This window comes from Ixodes scapularis, unplaced genomic scaffold, assembly GCF_016920785.2.
Source record: "Ixodes scapularis isolate PalLabHiFi unplaced genomic scaffold, ASM1692078v2 PGA_scaffold8__174_contigs__length_109621045, whole genome shotgun sequence".
NCBI lineage: Eukaryota > Metazoa > Arthropoda > Arachnida > Ixodida > Ixodidae > Ixodes > Ixodes scapularis.
The window spans coordinates 30,829,663-30,844,889 of NW_024609883.1; the positions used below are offsets into that span (position 1 = coordinate 30,829,663).

General features: G+C 45.0%; 1 non-coding gene across 1 annotated transcript; it reads left to right on the forward strand.

Annotated features, from left to right (window-relative positions):
• Positions 1–14,123: 14,123 nt before the first annotated feature.
• Positions 14,124–14,195, forward strand: Trnap-agg. The gene has a single exon. It is a non-coding gene; the product is annotated as a tRNA-Pro (tRNA).
• The last annotated feature ends 1,032 nt before the right edge of the window (positions 14,196–15,227 follow it).

Genomic DNA, 15,227 nt, shown 5'->3' on the forward strand with positions numbered 1-15,227 from the left:
CTGATTGTGTTTGTTCATTAGTAAAACTTGGTTCAGTGAACTTTACATTTCAGCATTAGCATGGACACAACAGGTAAGGTCAATCACAAGTGCTTTAGAGCGGTCCGAACAGTTTCCAAGTGGCTCATGCAAAGCAGCTGACATGGTATTACCCCCAGGAAAGAGACGAGACCTCCTCGACAAATCTACTCAAGGCCCACCAAACTGAATATTAACTTTTCTAGGAAATTGGAATCAACCAAACAATTCCATGGAAAGGTACACCACAAACAGCATTGGTGTGAGGGTGAGCCCTATCTGCAGCGACAATACTGAAGCCTCGCATGCCACCATTACTAACACATGCAAGTAGTCAATCGGCGCCTGGCATACTTGGGCATTGATGAAACAAGGAAAGATGATCAATGAGTGGACTAGGAATGTGGATCCAAATGGGAATGTCTTCACAATCGCTGTATGACCACCATCTGTTGGTGTGTTTCTGGATGTCAACAGCCCATCTGGGACCTAGAAATGACAAATGATGTTAGAAAGTTTGTCACTTATACACTGGCTTTTGCTTGACCCAGTCTGCTGAGCGAACAAAAATATGTACATGTTAGTCATTGTTTACTCCCGTGTCAATTCCATGGGGCGCTCGTTAGCTAGGCTTGGATAGTGCGCGATCTCCGAATTTTTATCTTGGTATGGGAACGAAAAAAAAGACAAGCGACACGCAAAAACACGTCAGACACTGACAGCGTCGATGTGGTTCCAAGATACACTGCGCAACACATTTCGCACAAAGGCGGCATCGGTACTTCGTCGGCAATTCACTCATACTGGCTAATGTGAAACGGCAAATTTGTACTGTCCGAGTTGGTTCACTGTATTACACGTAACAGCCATTCATATTTCATTCCTGAAAGAAAAAACGATCGCGTTTTTGCGGCAAGTTTTGAGCTCTGTGCTTTTCTACAGTGCCATGATTACAACCGTAGGCTGCAACTACTATACCAAATACGATGTATGACTATACTGCGTCTCACCTAAATGCGAACGAAGCGAAAATTACAAACGCGAGAATCTGATCAGCGCTTGTACTGCAAGATCGCACATGCATGGCAGCTATGATCAAAGCTCGGGATTCGCCCATGTAGATTTAACTTCGACCGCATTTAAAATGAAACGGAACATAGCTTATACGGCCTCCGTGCAGCTTCGAGTCGAAATGACATCACCTGCGAAGATAGGCTTCGGAGGATCGCGAAAACGCTACATTCTCGGCCGTTTTTCGATTAATAGCGCCCATCGACTCCGCCACATAAGATTTATAAAGACCTGCTAGAAGGCAAAATCCGTTGTGTTCGTAAAGGAAGAACAAGATAAAAGGCAACTTGCCGGTACAATCGGGCGGCGGTCTCGTAGTGACCGGCGCAACCGGCGTTTCAATCGCGAGGCTAGGCAAGCGCCTTCTCTTTGGTGCTCTTCGTCGTCTTCATCTTGGAATCTTCGAAATGCCTCTAGCAGACGACGGAGAAATCGTAAGGGGCACAAAGCTGCTCGATCTTGTGGACTCGGCAAATTTTAACCGGGCTACAATAAATAAAAGACTCGCGATCGCCGCTACAACACGGCCGCCATGGCCGACGCCGATGTTTGTTTACCCCCCGGCCTCCCCCGACATGTGCGAGGGCGGAGCTTAGTCGGAATCGTCATCAACCTCCTCTCCCGCCTTCGCGCCTCCTTTCTCATGCGCAGAAGACGAAAATGAGCCCACTTGCGAGGCGTATAGACCGATGTCACCAAGCGAACTGCGCTGGAGTGCGCATGCCGAAAGTGGCGCCGCCGCCATGATACCCGTAGTCCTCCCTTTCCGGCTTCCCGGCTACATGGGACGCGCGTACATCATCTTAGATTATCGTTTGAGACGCCCCGGTATCAGCTTGAATCTCCTGCATGTCTCTACTTCATAAGATTTTGTTGTTTGTTATGCCTTAGTTTGTCAGCAAGCGCAGAAAAGCAGTTTCAGTCTTATCGCTTTAAAATCGCTTTGTCGTCTGCTTCTTCGTCTTCGTGAACGCGTGAGCCCACTGTGGTTCACGCGGTGGTCCCACGGCGGTCGCGGAAAAAAAATTGCGGTGGCTTAGCTCGGTCATGCCAGTATATGCGTAGCGTGAGCTTATGCGCGCAAAATGAGAGGCGCTATCATGCAGCTCCGGTGCAGCGTCAGACTTGGCTACTGCGCAACGGAGGCACACAGCTGGGCACGCGGCGGCGCCAGTGCGTCTGCTGCGGCTATGACGTCATTCCTCTGGAATGCGCAGACCGGCGAGACGCGCGCGGTGGCAGCGGAGCCCGCGGCGGCGGTGGCTCCGGCACGACAGCTGTGCGCCGTGTGACGTCACTGCTCCTCGCGCTTGCGCAGTCCGGAGCACGGCTCATTATGCGAGCCACGCGAAACTGCTCAACCTCGGCAAGTGTAGCTCAAGCTACAAAAAAACAACGACGCCACAACTCGACCATTCCGGCTGCTCGGACATCTCAATTAACTTGGAAACAAGTGAACATCTAGTGCAATAGCAAAAAACAAGAAAATATTCGAGGGTTCATCGGCTCGGTGTAGCACCGCGGAACAGCGTCAAATGTGTTGGTGAAAAACTGAGCTTGGTAATGGTCAGTCTTGTGCATAACGTTTAATAAATAATGAAGTAAGAAAGCTAAATATACTTTCTCGGTGAGCGATAGTTTTCTAAAAGTTGTTTCATTCTGGTTGACAGCTTGTGCGACAGGGTACAGATTAACTGCGGGAGAAGCCTGCATACAAAGAAATGATCTACAGAAAGGCCATGCCTGACACGCCGTAGCAATTAATTGGTATCTGTCAAGAAGAAACAAACATACCAGAAACCTCAAAGCTTGTGGTGTAGATAATTTTTCGTTAATAGTTTCCATTCAGATTTATTTTGTTTGCGCAAGTTCGTAACGCTAACAGTCGCCCGACGAGGCAAAGCTTTTCTCTGCGGTCTCGATTGATGGTAATGCAGAATGGATCAGTAACGTCAGCCTAATAGACCACCACAAAATGAATGAGGTTGGTTTGTTACATTTTTGGTGGTACGTGTTTCCCATCTAAATTGCATTAAATGGTGTCTTCTCGTTAGTATAAAAAAAAATTAAAACTGCTTTCGAAGAAAAGATTTTTTTTTATTTCAAGTGAAGGATATCGGGAATCGCTGCTCTTCTTTTAGTGATTGTCCTGATCTTTTGAAGAAGAGTTATGCTTGAAATATGTTGTCGCAATAACAGTTATAACCAGCAAAATACATCGAGCAAAAAGTGTATTAAAAACGACCTTAGCAAAGCAGTGCCGAGGCCTTATTCGAGATAGACGAACGGATAGACCGCTACGGAGCAAATGTTGAGTGAGATTCCAGCGTGCGGAACACTTCGGCGCGCCCTATGCCTCGTGCCCTCTAACCTTACACGTTTTCGCTGACGTGCAATGGGGTGGATAAAAATTATGAAGCAATTGGCAAAACAAATTGTAAAACGCTATTTTTCCTGCCGCTCTGTCCGGCTTTGTTTACCTTTCTGCCATACTTCTTTCTTTCGGGAAGACATAATATCCGAGGCCTTTCGCCTGGTACTGTTATTATAGCTACGTGGCATGCCGCAGGTGAAGCCAGCGACCCATTGAAAACCATGGGTAAACACCCAGCTAAAAGTCTCGTGCTAACCCGAAAATTTCCAAACGCCGGGCGTACAATGCGCAATGACGAGGCCGGAAAACTGTGGAGGACTACAGGTACCAGAATGCACCGCGGCAGCGGTGGCGTCGCGCAACTCCTGGTGAGATCGGTGTATTGCAAGGTGTGATATCCTCGGTTTTATAGGAGACCATTAAACATGCTCCATAAAAGGAAGACATATCCAAATGAACCTATATATTGTATGGTCTATATTAAGAGTATGCGAACGAACTTGCGAAACAGCTACAATATTGCAAATCGACGTTTCAAAAGCCTTGTCCAGAGTGGAACATCCTTGCTATTTTACTTTTCTGAAACATATAAAAGTAGGCGAAACAATTGAGAAAGGCATCGCACTTTGTTACAACGATATTGCGACTAAGTTGGTTATTAACGGATCTCTTTGAAATACCATTCAAGTTTAACGCTCGGTACGTCAGGGTTGCCCCCACTCACCAGTACTCTTCGAATTGTATCTGGAACCACCCTGCAGAAACATCATAAACAACAACACGGTTTGAGGTTTGCGTCTTCACGGTTGCGAGGTGAAACTCCTCGCATACGCAGACGATCTGGTGATGGTGTGTTCTGATAAACCTTGCTTACTAAACGCAATGTCATGTGTTTCAGACTTGTGTGCTACGCTTGGTGCTGCCATTAACAATGACAAAAGTTGTGCTTCCTGGTGTGAAGAGTGGGGGACAAAGCCATCTAGATTTGTAGATATTACACGGTCAAAAAGCAAACTGCAACTTTTAAGTGTACTTTTTAGGGCTACGGACAACCCGAAGTCCATGTGGGATAGCGTCAGAATGAGTGTTAACTCGGATGCGTGTATTTGGAACATGAGATATCTGTTGATTTTTGGTCGAGCTGTCGTTTGCGACGTATTTTTCTTGTAGAAACTGACGTACCTCCTGCGGGTCCTAGACTGTTCAAGAACGACAGTCAATATGTTCAATAGAGAATTTGACACATTTATTTGTAGGTCTTCTTATAAACCAGTGAGACAATATAATTTTTTTAGTTCTATCAAAGATGGTGGACTTGGCCTAGGTCATATCTTTGTAAGGCGATTGATCGCCAGGTGGAAGTTCTTCCAGAAACCGCAAAACCCATTCCTTGAAATTTGTAAGAAATATATTTTTGACCAACTACACTGAACCTAAAAACCGACTGGATGTCTCTCACAATATCGGAAAGTTGCGCGGTTTTTATAAGGAAGTAGCAGACACCTTTGATTTTCTTAATGTTAGATTTGATCAGGTCTTTCTAGAGTGATGCTCAAAATAAGTCTAGTGAAGCAGCTCTTAGGAACGTTGTTTCTTGAACCACTAAATCGATTAAGCCCCCTTTGATTCTCCAGAAAACTGTAATATGGGCCTAATAAAAAAATTAATTAAAAAGAATTCGGTGGAGACGGTCTCCTCAATTTCCAACACGCGCATCCGCGAACTGCAAGTGGGCAGATGCGCTTCGCAATTTATGCATGTTTTTCTTTTGTTTTTGTATCAGAAATAGCTCTCTTCTCCAACGAACAAGAACGGAAAGATAATCATACCGATATCAGGACACCGTAGTGGCCATTTTTAAGTTGTCTGAGTGTATTTGATTGCTTAGCAGACTGTTTTTATCGGGCGAAGCGGCTCGGCATCTCCGCCATCCACGCTACCCTATACTGGAACCGGCAAGAACGGTGGTTTTAGAGTTCCGATCACCAGCAGCGCATTTCGTCTTAGTGCCAATCGCGATCTTCAACATGCGGATTGCCAGGACCATGAATATTCTTTCGGCAGCGCCTAGACACCGGTGATCTTTCTTTGCTGTGGCATACATGTGACAACCAGCTTCGACAGACCGAAGACATGACGGACCGCCTTCTCTTCCATGTGAGTGACAAGGAGAGGTCCTACTGACCATTGGGATAGGTATTCTTGCTACGCAATGTACATTTTGTCACTATCCGATGATTTTGAACCGTGTCGAACTCTGTGCTAAGAATCTCCGACGAGTTCAACGTGTAATCCACAGCGATCGGCGCGAAAGACCCTGTACAGCGCTATTTGTAAGTGCTTTTTAGTCTAATAGACCGTGAGAGACGTTCTGATTGGTTATTTCTTTGTTCGAAGTCATTTTTATTTCACATTCCTTGTTAAAACATGGTGGTCGTTTTGGCGAGAGATGTGTGCTGTAGTGAAAAGTCTTCCCGATTTGTTGAGTAATCATTGTTTGCCAAGGTGCGGCTTGTTGGGTGCGAATGGAGTGTCAGTTATTTCACCGCGCTCTGCTAATGTAATTGCCAGTATTGTCTTTACACGAAATGATATTTTATGTGCGTGATTTATTTTATATTCTTGAATGATTCAAGCATCGAATTCTGTTCAACTGTCATGTTCTTATGCATAACGGGGTATAACTGTTAATTTAGTAGTGCGTTTGACGCTGGTGAGCTGAAGAGGGAGGCCAGCGGTTGGATTTATAAATTGTAAATATTACTGAGGCAATATGGGTACATTTATAACTACATATTTCCGCGCCGCAAAAACCGTAAATCTTAAAAACTTTTCTTTCTTCTAATCAACGTAGAAATATTGGTTTGAACTTAAATGGCGAGATTCTAATTCTTAAGACATCTTAAAGCTAGATGAAGGGTAAAGGGACGCCATAAAGTTGTAAGAGTAGAGCTAAGAAATTTATGAAATAACCTTCGAACTATTTGATTAATTTTTTAAATCACTGTTAATTTTTTAATCTAGATCGATTGAGCTCTGCGTAAGGACACGTCTGACGAACTAAACACTAGTAAACCCCTGGGCCGTCTTGGTAGAAACAGCGTCTCAGCTGAGACGGGGGGAAAGAAAGCACTGTCAAAGCCAGCGTACAAGCTGAACGGGACTCAAACCTCGACTCAGACGCTCGCGCGTCCCAACCTTTACAGTGCTTTTGTTCACCCAGTCTCGGCTGAGACACTGATTCCAGCAAGCCGACCCTGGTGTCTTACCTGCGCATCTATTTATTTTAGAAGGCAGTACTAAGTTTTTTACATACAATATAACGAAAAATAAATCACCGGAAAATACAGTTTATATAATGGAAAAGTAAACATAAAGAAGTCGGTAGGCCTTTCCGAGATTTTATACTTAAAGAGCGACTGAGCCGATTAATCGAATAGTTAAGTTAAGGGTGGCGATTAATAATGAAGCTATGTTTTATTTTGATGTTCATTACTGACAAGCGTAAAAGAGAACTGAGAGCCTCTGAAACCCTTCACTTGAATCCAAACCCCTGCTTCCGTCTCTTTCAGAATCCTTTGGCCAGGCCCCTGCGTGGATTCCCTTCGCCCAGCCTTCTGCCCTGTCCACTACCGACCCTGCCGCCGAGTCTACCTAGGCCTTCCTGGTTGCACAATGTTTTAAATCTTTTTATTCGATATAACTACTTTTGAACTGTCAAAGGTTATGAACAATTCATTTTCATGCTTTAATGATTTCTAAGGTGTCTAAATATGGGAAAATTGCTGCATTTGTTAGATTGTAGTATCAGAAAGAAAACAGTGCTTGAGGAAAAAGGGCAAGATACTTGCTTGGTCCTCTGCACTGTTTTAGAGCGCAGCTCTTAGGGGCCCGTTTCCGGCTTGAGCGGCGTCGCCGTCGCCGTCGCCGTCGCCGTCGGCGTAACCGCGCGGTGCATCATGGGAAATGTCCCATAATGCACCGCGCGAGCCCCCCCACCGGGGTCACGTGACCTCGTGGGGGGTCACGTGACCCCCCCCCCCCCCCGAGGTCACGTGACCCCCTCCTCGAGGTCACGTGACCCCCCGAGGTCACGTGACCCCCCGATGACGTCATCGTCACTGATGACGTCACCGGCATCCACATCGTCATCGTCATCATCACTGATGACGTCACCAGCATCCACATCGTCATCGTCATCATCACTGATGACGTCACCGGCATCCACATCGTCATCGTCATCATCACTGATGACGTCACCGGCATCCGCATCGTCATCGTCATCATTACTGATGACGTCACCGGCATCCACATCGTCATCGTCATCATCACTGATGACGTCACCGGCATCCCCATCGTCATCGTCATCATCACTGATGACGTCACCGGCATCCACATCGTCATCGTCATCATCACTGATGTCACCGGCATCCACATCGTCATCGTCATCATCACTGATGACGTCACCGGCATCCGCATCGTCATCGTCATCATCACTGATGACGTCACCGGCATCCCCATCGTCATCGTCATCATCACTGATGTCACCGGCATCCACATCGTCATCGTCATCATCACTGATGACGTCACCGGCATCCACATTGTCATCGTCATCATCACTGATGACGTCACCGGCATCCACATCGTCATCGTCATCATCACTGACGACGTCACCGGCATCCGCATCGTCATCGTCATCATCACTGATGACGTCATCAGTGACGTCACTGATGTCGTCACCGGCATCCGCATCGTCATCGTCATCATCACTGATGACGTCATCAGCGACGTCACTGATGACGTCATCCGTGACGATGACGATGCGGGTACCGATTACGTCATTAGTGACGTCACTGATGGCTTCACCAGTGATGATGACGATGACGATGCGAATGTCGGTGACGTCATCAGTGACGTCGCTGATGACGTCATCAGTGATGATGACGATGCGACGTCAGTGATGACATCATCGGCATTGGGGGTCACGTGACCCCCAAGGTCACGTGACCCCCCCCCTGGTTAGTTTACCCCCCCCGTGCCCTTCCCTCCTCCTCCTCAAGAGCTGCGCTCTAATTCGGCGTTACAGGGAGTTGTAAGCGGCTTTCATTTTTTTTGTGACGCTGGTTAGAAGACTGGCTAAAGAATGGCATCCAATAATGGCATAGACAATGGATACAGAAAACAGCCAGTGCATTAGAATGAATGCCAATATTGAAATAGCTAATGTTTAAGCCAATGTTGGAAGAGCCAGTGTGTAAGGCGCTGGATGCCAATGTCGGTTCAGCCAACGGTGAAACCTCTATGCCAATATTGGATAAAAAAGCACAAACCACGTTGGTCCAACGTGGACTAGAACGTTGGCAAACCAGTGGTCCAACATTGGCACCAATGTTGGACCACCATTGGATCGGTTGGCGTTTTCAAAAATGCCAACGTCAGACCAATATTGGAACCATTTTTTGCCAGCATTGGGCCAACGGGGGTCCAACAGTGGAGTGCTGCCTGGGGCAGTCCCGAATGTTCCAGAACAAGGTTCCGGTCTCCTTTTCCTTGTGGGGACGTCGACCGCGGTTGGCGCGGTCCCGCCCACTGCCTGTCCCCCAAAGTCTGAGAAGGGCCCCCCGGAAGGCGTTCTCGTTACGGACGAGGCGACCAACTCCCCCAAGCGCCATCTCGAGGACACGCCCCCGTCATCCAGCATGGCCCTCAATCCCAACCCTTGGCTAAGGATGGAGAAGAACCACTGGCCCGTTTCAAGGCTGTGCCATACAGCCGCCCGGAGGACCGGCCGCGCCTCGACAGTCTGTAAGGCTGCTACGCCTGGTTCAAGAACTTCCACATGATTGTCAAGGCAAGTGCTGTGTCGCAACCCTTTATCTGTACGCTCGATACAGCCACCAAGATAGCGACGCTAAACGTTCCAGGCCTTAAGGCTGGTAAGAAACAGTACCAAGCACAAAGTTTACTAATGGAAGAGAGGCCCGATTTCTCAGCGTTGCACGAAACCAAGATGGCTGTGCACTAAAGCCTTTCCTACTTTAGTATGAAGCTTGTGTTACGCACGCAATCTGTGGTTCATAAAGTTTTTTGTAAGTGTTTTTTTTTTTTGTTACCATTGTACCTCTATGCCATTCTTGGTTTCGTAAAGATTCTTGTAAAGAAACTGTTTAAACACGACAAATTCATTTATAAAAAAAATCGGTAGAAAATAGTCTCTACCGTGAGCCTGATAAATTCTGGCGATTTGTCAGGAAGCACACGAAAGAATCTGCAAGAAATATTTATTTACGTACTGATACGGACTACGTTACAAACCCTGGAAAAGTAGCTAATATATTCCAAACTTACTTTCGTGAATGCTATTCCAAGGAAGAATTCAAAAGTAAGTCTTCAATCTGCGCTACTGGTTGGAACGACAATTTCACATTTAGTGAGGTCGACATAAATGAAATTTTAGAGGCAATTCAAAAATTAAAACCGAAGAAGTCAGCGGGAGATGATACAATACCTAACTTTATTATTAAAGGATGCGCTGATTTGTTTGCCCCTTTACTTATGCACATATTTAACCTATCGCTGAGAAATGGTGTTTTAACATGTCTTTGGAAAAGGTCAGTGATAGTGCCAATACACAAAGCCGGTGACGCGTCTAGGGTAGATAACTACCGCCCCGTGTCTTTGTTGTGTTCTTTTTCAAAGGTTTTTGAAGTAGTTTTACATGCCCGTCTTTCTTTTTACTTTTGTCGAAAACTAACCACCGTTCAGCATGGATTTATAAAAGGGCGTTCAGTAGAAACGAACCTTTGTTCTCTCCTTGAGTATACTGTCCCATTTGTTCTTACACGTGGGCAAGTTGATATTGTGTATTTTGACTTATCAAAAGCCTTCGATAAGGTTAATCATGACTTACTCTTCTATAAGCTCTCTTTATATGGCGTTTCGTCGTCTCTTTTAAACTTATTCCGTAGTTATCTGTCGGATAGAAAGAGTAGAATAAGAATCTTGAATAGTTTCTCAGATGTATTTACTCCAATTCGGGAGTTCCTCAGGGATCGAATTTGGGGCCGCTACTTTTTCTTATATTCATCAGTGATATAGAATTGCGCATACAAAATGCGAAACTGCTCTTATTAGCGGACGATATTAAGCTTTATCTTAGTATCCAGTCGGAAGATGATTGTGCTCTTTTGCAAGAAGATGTATCACGTATCTCAAACTGGTGCTCATGTAACTTTTTGCTGGTCAATCCAGATAAAACAAAAGTGCTATCTATGTGCAGAAAACGCGAAAGAATTTTACATCAATATTTTATCGGCAATTCCACTATTGAACGTGTGGAACAAGTTCGTGACCTTGGTGTTTATTTTGATAGTAATCTTACCTTTTCATATCATGTTACACAAATTGTTGCTTCTGCCTTTAGAACAATGGGGATGATATCACGTTTGACGCATGATTTTTCAAATATAATGTGCGTAGTTCGATTGTTCTGTTCCCTTGTACGAGTTAAACTTGAGTTTTGTAGTTCAGTGTGGAATTCGCTAACAATGACCGACGCTGCACGGATAGAAAGAGTTCAGAAGCGATTCATACGCCTTGTTTACGACAGATATTTTGATAGAAAATCTTATTTTGATTATGAATACCTTCTTAGAGAACTTTCACTCCAGAACCTCGTGACATTATATTTTTATACAAAGTGGTTCACGGCCAAATTGATAGCAATCTTGTGTCGTCTTTAAACTTTCATGTACCGGCCCGAGTCGTTAGAAACTCAAGCGTGTTTTACAGATCTATCCAAACGAGACCGTCCCCTTTGGCTCGAATGCAAATTTGTTTAAATGAATTTCCGACTCATGTAGAGATATTCTTAAATTTTGCTGCGTTCAAACGAATACTTGATATGCATATTTTTGGTTTATGATTGTGAAATGTTTTAATTTCGAGAGCATACGTCGGGGGGGGGGGGGGGGGGGGGTTGAGATTGTGTACTGTTTTAGGTGTTTTTTTTTTCTCTTCTCAAACTTTTTATGTGCCACCACACTGTAACCAATAGGTTGTTCTGGGGCATTATACAAATAAAGGATTATTATTATTATTATTATTATTATTATTATTATTATTATTATTATTATTATTATTGTCACAGATGAAGGTGTTGTTATGTGTGATTTTTCTTCTTCGGCAGTTCACTGGCGGCTAATTTGCATATATGCCCCCAGTACGTTGAAGGACTGGGTTTCGTTTTTTTCTAACTTACGCCGTCTTTTTTTTTTTTTTCTTTTTTTAATTGCGAAAAGACGCTTGTTCTGTTAGGTGATCGTAACTGCGTTGTCACAGCAGCAAACAGACCACGGTCTTGACAGCGTGCTTATAAAAGTGCGGCAGTTCTGTCGGAACTGCTCGAACATTACGATCTGATTGAGGCTGGTACCGTTAAAAACGACCGATGCGAGATGCGCTTCACCCGCTCTCAAGCTTCATCTCATGCCCGGTTAGACAGAGTATATGTTTCAGCCTCTATCGCCACGTTGTTATTGTTGTAAGCGCTTTATTGACCATAGTACAGGGTAAAGGGAATAGGGGAGTGCGGTAGGTTGACACGGCTGAGTGTATGGCGCCGTAAAAAAATCAGCATAAAATGAAAAAAAAAACACATTCCAGTTGCATTGTTTCTATCGCGCACGGACTCACCAAAGTAGCTCTCATTTGTTTGTTTTTGGTCCAAAAATACGTTGTCAGCCAAATACCGTGTCACCCTGGTTTTTTTTTTTTCTGATCATCGTTTAATTTTAACAACCATCGGTGAAAGAGCGCAGCCAAAGTCCGTTCAACTGGAGGCTTTGGAAGGTGAAAGAAGCTCCTGCAGGATGATTCTTTTCTTTAAACAGCAGATAAAGCTTTCAGAAACATTTTTCAAGGACGGGAGAGTGACATTTTCGGAGGCGTGGGAACTCGCCAAGCAGGAAATTAAGATGATCGCTATCGAGAGTTTGGCGTTTGCGGCGCGCAGCAGTGAGCTTGAGATGAGCGGGAATTTGCTAGCGCTTTTGAGGGCGGAGTGCGAAAGGCCTAGCCTAGGTCTTGAAAACATAGAAAGCGTCGAGTTGGAATAGAAGAGCTGCATCGCGAGCGGTACCGGGGTGCCATAGTTCCTGCTCGGTCAGAAAAATACGTAATGGGACACTAGCCGGCAAAGCCCGAACCTTATTCAGGAGGCTTTTGGTGACCATTGTAGGAATCTTTTTGAGAGCCAAGCCAACGGGAGGAGAGATCCTTTGCTTGCAGGCCTTCTTGAGGCCCTACCTCCATTAGACGCAGAGGAGCAGGAGAGGCTCGAACAGCCTCTTACGCTGCAGAAGGTGAAGAGGGCGATCGACGACTTGACGAACGCAAAAACTCCGGGAACAGACGGGCTGGGGGGAGAGTTTTACAAAACGTTTAAGAACGTGGTGGATAATTTTTTTGCTGTGTGCAATCACCCAAGCGTATGAACATAAGGTGCTCCCATCGTCGTTTGCCCGAACGTGACAAGCTTAAAAAAGTCACAGGTTATCGACCGATAACGCTGTGCAACGTCGATTATAAAGTTTTCGCAAACTTTTGTCGTTGCCTAAATTGCCCGCTAAGTTTAGCGGGCAAATTCAATTTCCTCGCTAGATTTACCGCCGATTCCCCGCTAAATCTAGGGGGGAATCGTCAAGGAATCTCTCCCGTCAAGAGGAGGCAGCAAACCACAGAGGAAGTCAGAAGAGGAAAGTGCACGGGTCAGCATTCGCGTTTCCCAAAGGTGGACGTCTGTGGAGTTTCCAAGTGGCATGCTAACACATTTTCCAAGAATCCACCAATTCCTGTATTATTTTTCTTCACTGCTATGTTTTCTTGTGAGTGAGCTAAGAGGAGGATACAGTTTCGAATGATAGAAAGCATGAGCTTCACCTCATATTCGTATTGTCGGGAAACTACTTTTCTTTATCAAAGGCAGCGAAGAGTAAGCTTTCGACGAGTATTATAAATAAATGGACGACGCTCTCATCATGCGGGTCACATGATCGCCTTCAACTTATCTCTCGAACGTCTGACACAGTGTTGACGGTAACGCGTTACTAGTAACGGCGTTACTGGTAACGAGTTCCCGACTCGTCCCACATATGTTTAAAATACTTTTTGTTAAGATATGGCGCTTATGCATACCCGAAACGTCAAAACAGTAAAACGTTTAATTTATTAATAAAATTGACTCGAAAGTAACACGCACTACTTTTTATCGGTAACGGTAACGTAGGTCAGCAACGCGTTGCATTGACATATGCAATTAACGAATAACGCATTTCGTCGCTCGTTTTTGGTTACGCCTACAACACCGGTCTCAAGTCCTGAGTTTGCTATCAGGTGACCGCCCGTAAATTTGGGCTTTATAGATCAGATCTTCATGTAATGGAGTATATTTTACTTACTGACTTGTACATAACACGGATGTTGTTTAATGTGTCTCCAATTAATCAGATAACCAAAAGTTTATACTGTGCGGAATACGTCAGGTTATCGAAGGTATCTGCAACATACTAGCAAGGTAAAGAAGAAAAAAAAACGTAAAAGATGGCATTACTTTTTACATCGATGACGTTGCTGACGATCTGGTTGCTGCTCCTCCCTGTCTGGCTCGTTGGTCTAGGGGTATGATTCTCGCTTAGGGTGCGAGAAATCCCGGGTTCAAATCCCGGACGAGCCCGATGTTTTATTTCTTTCACTTTTTCATATTTTTTAGGGGAAAAAGGGGGGAGTGGCAGCTGTCTTGATACGGCGAGTGGAATGAGCAGGTGGAACATCGAATATAGATTATCTTAGATCTGCTCCTTGAACTAAGGATCCGGCCAGATGCCGAATCGTAACACCATGTAATGTTATTATCGTCTGCAAATACTACAGAACTTGTTTTAGATCTACGAATCAAATGACTAAACTCTGCATTCTGCAACATTTGTCACGTCATCAGTTTCAGGCTATTTACCAGAAACTTACCATAAAAAAAGTGAACCACGACAGGTGGGATAATCTTGACACGATGTATTTAACTCGAGACTGGGACAGGAGAAAAAGAATTCACTGTGGTAAAAAAACACTCCATAAAAATAACGTTATTAAGCAGTCGAGTTGGTTAGAGACGTTGTGTTTTGTCCTTTTTAAGCCCCCGTCTCGGGTTTCGGTATGTCGAGAAACAGACAATGTCACTTTTTGTTCCTCTCGCGCCAGTCTCGGGTTGAATACATCAAAGTAAACTTCCACCAACTCGCATGCGCGCCGACTGTATTTGGCATTAATTGACTCCTCGGTTCCGACGTGGTGGCACAATTCCCTGGGTAGTGAGTGAGCCGCTTTTTTATTTTTTATTGTCCTCAGTCGAAATTAATTCTTTGAACCCGGCTTCGTCCCGGGTACAGAAATACTGGCAACGTGGCTCTTTGGGAGCGAAGCAAGATGAACTACAAGGAAAGCACTTCGACGGCACTTGGTGGCCAAGTTTCTCAACGGGCAGCGGGAAACTGTTTGTCCCTAATTCTTTATTTCTCCATGCCGATATGACCGGACGTCCGCATAAAGCTACCGACTTCAAGGATGTGCTTTTTTCGATCATTTATGGGAAAGATCTAAATGGCTTGGGCCCATACCACGTAAGCCACGTTTGGATGACCGTCTTGGCTAATCGAGCAGCCAAAGTCAATATCAAGGCATGCGTGAAGCTACTAGTGAAACAAAAAGATGC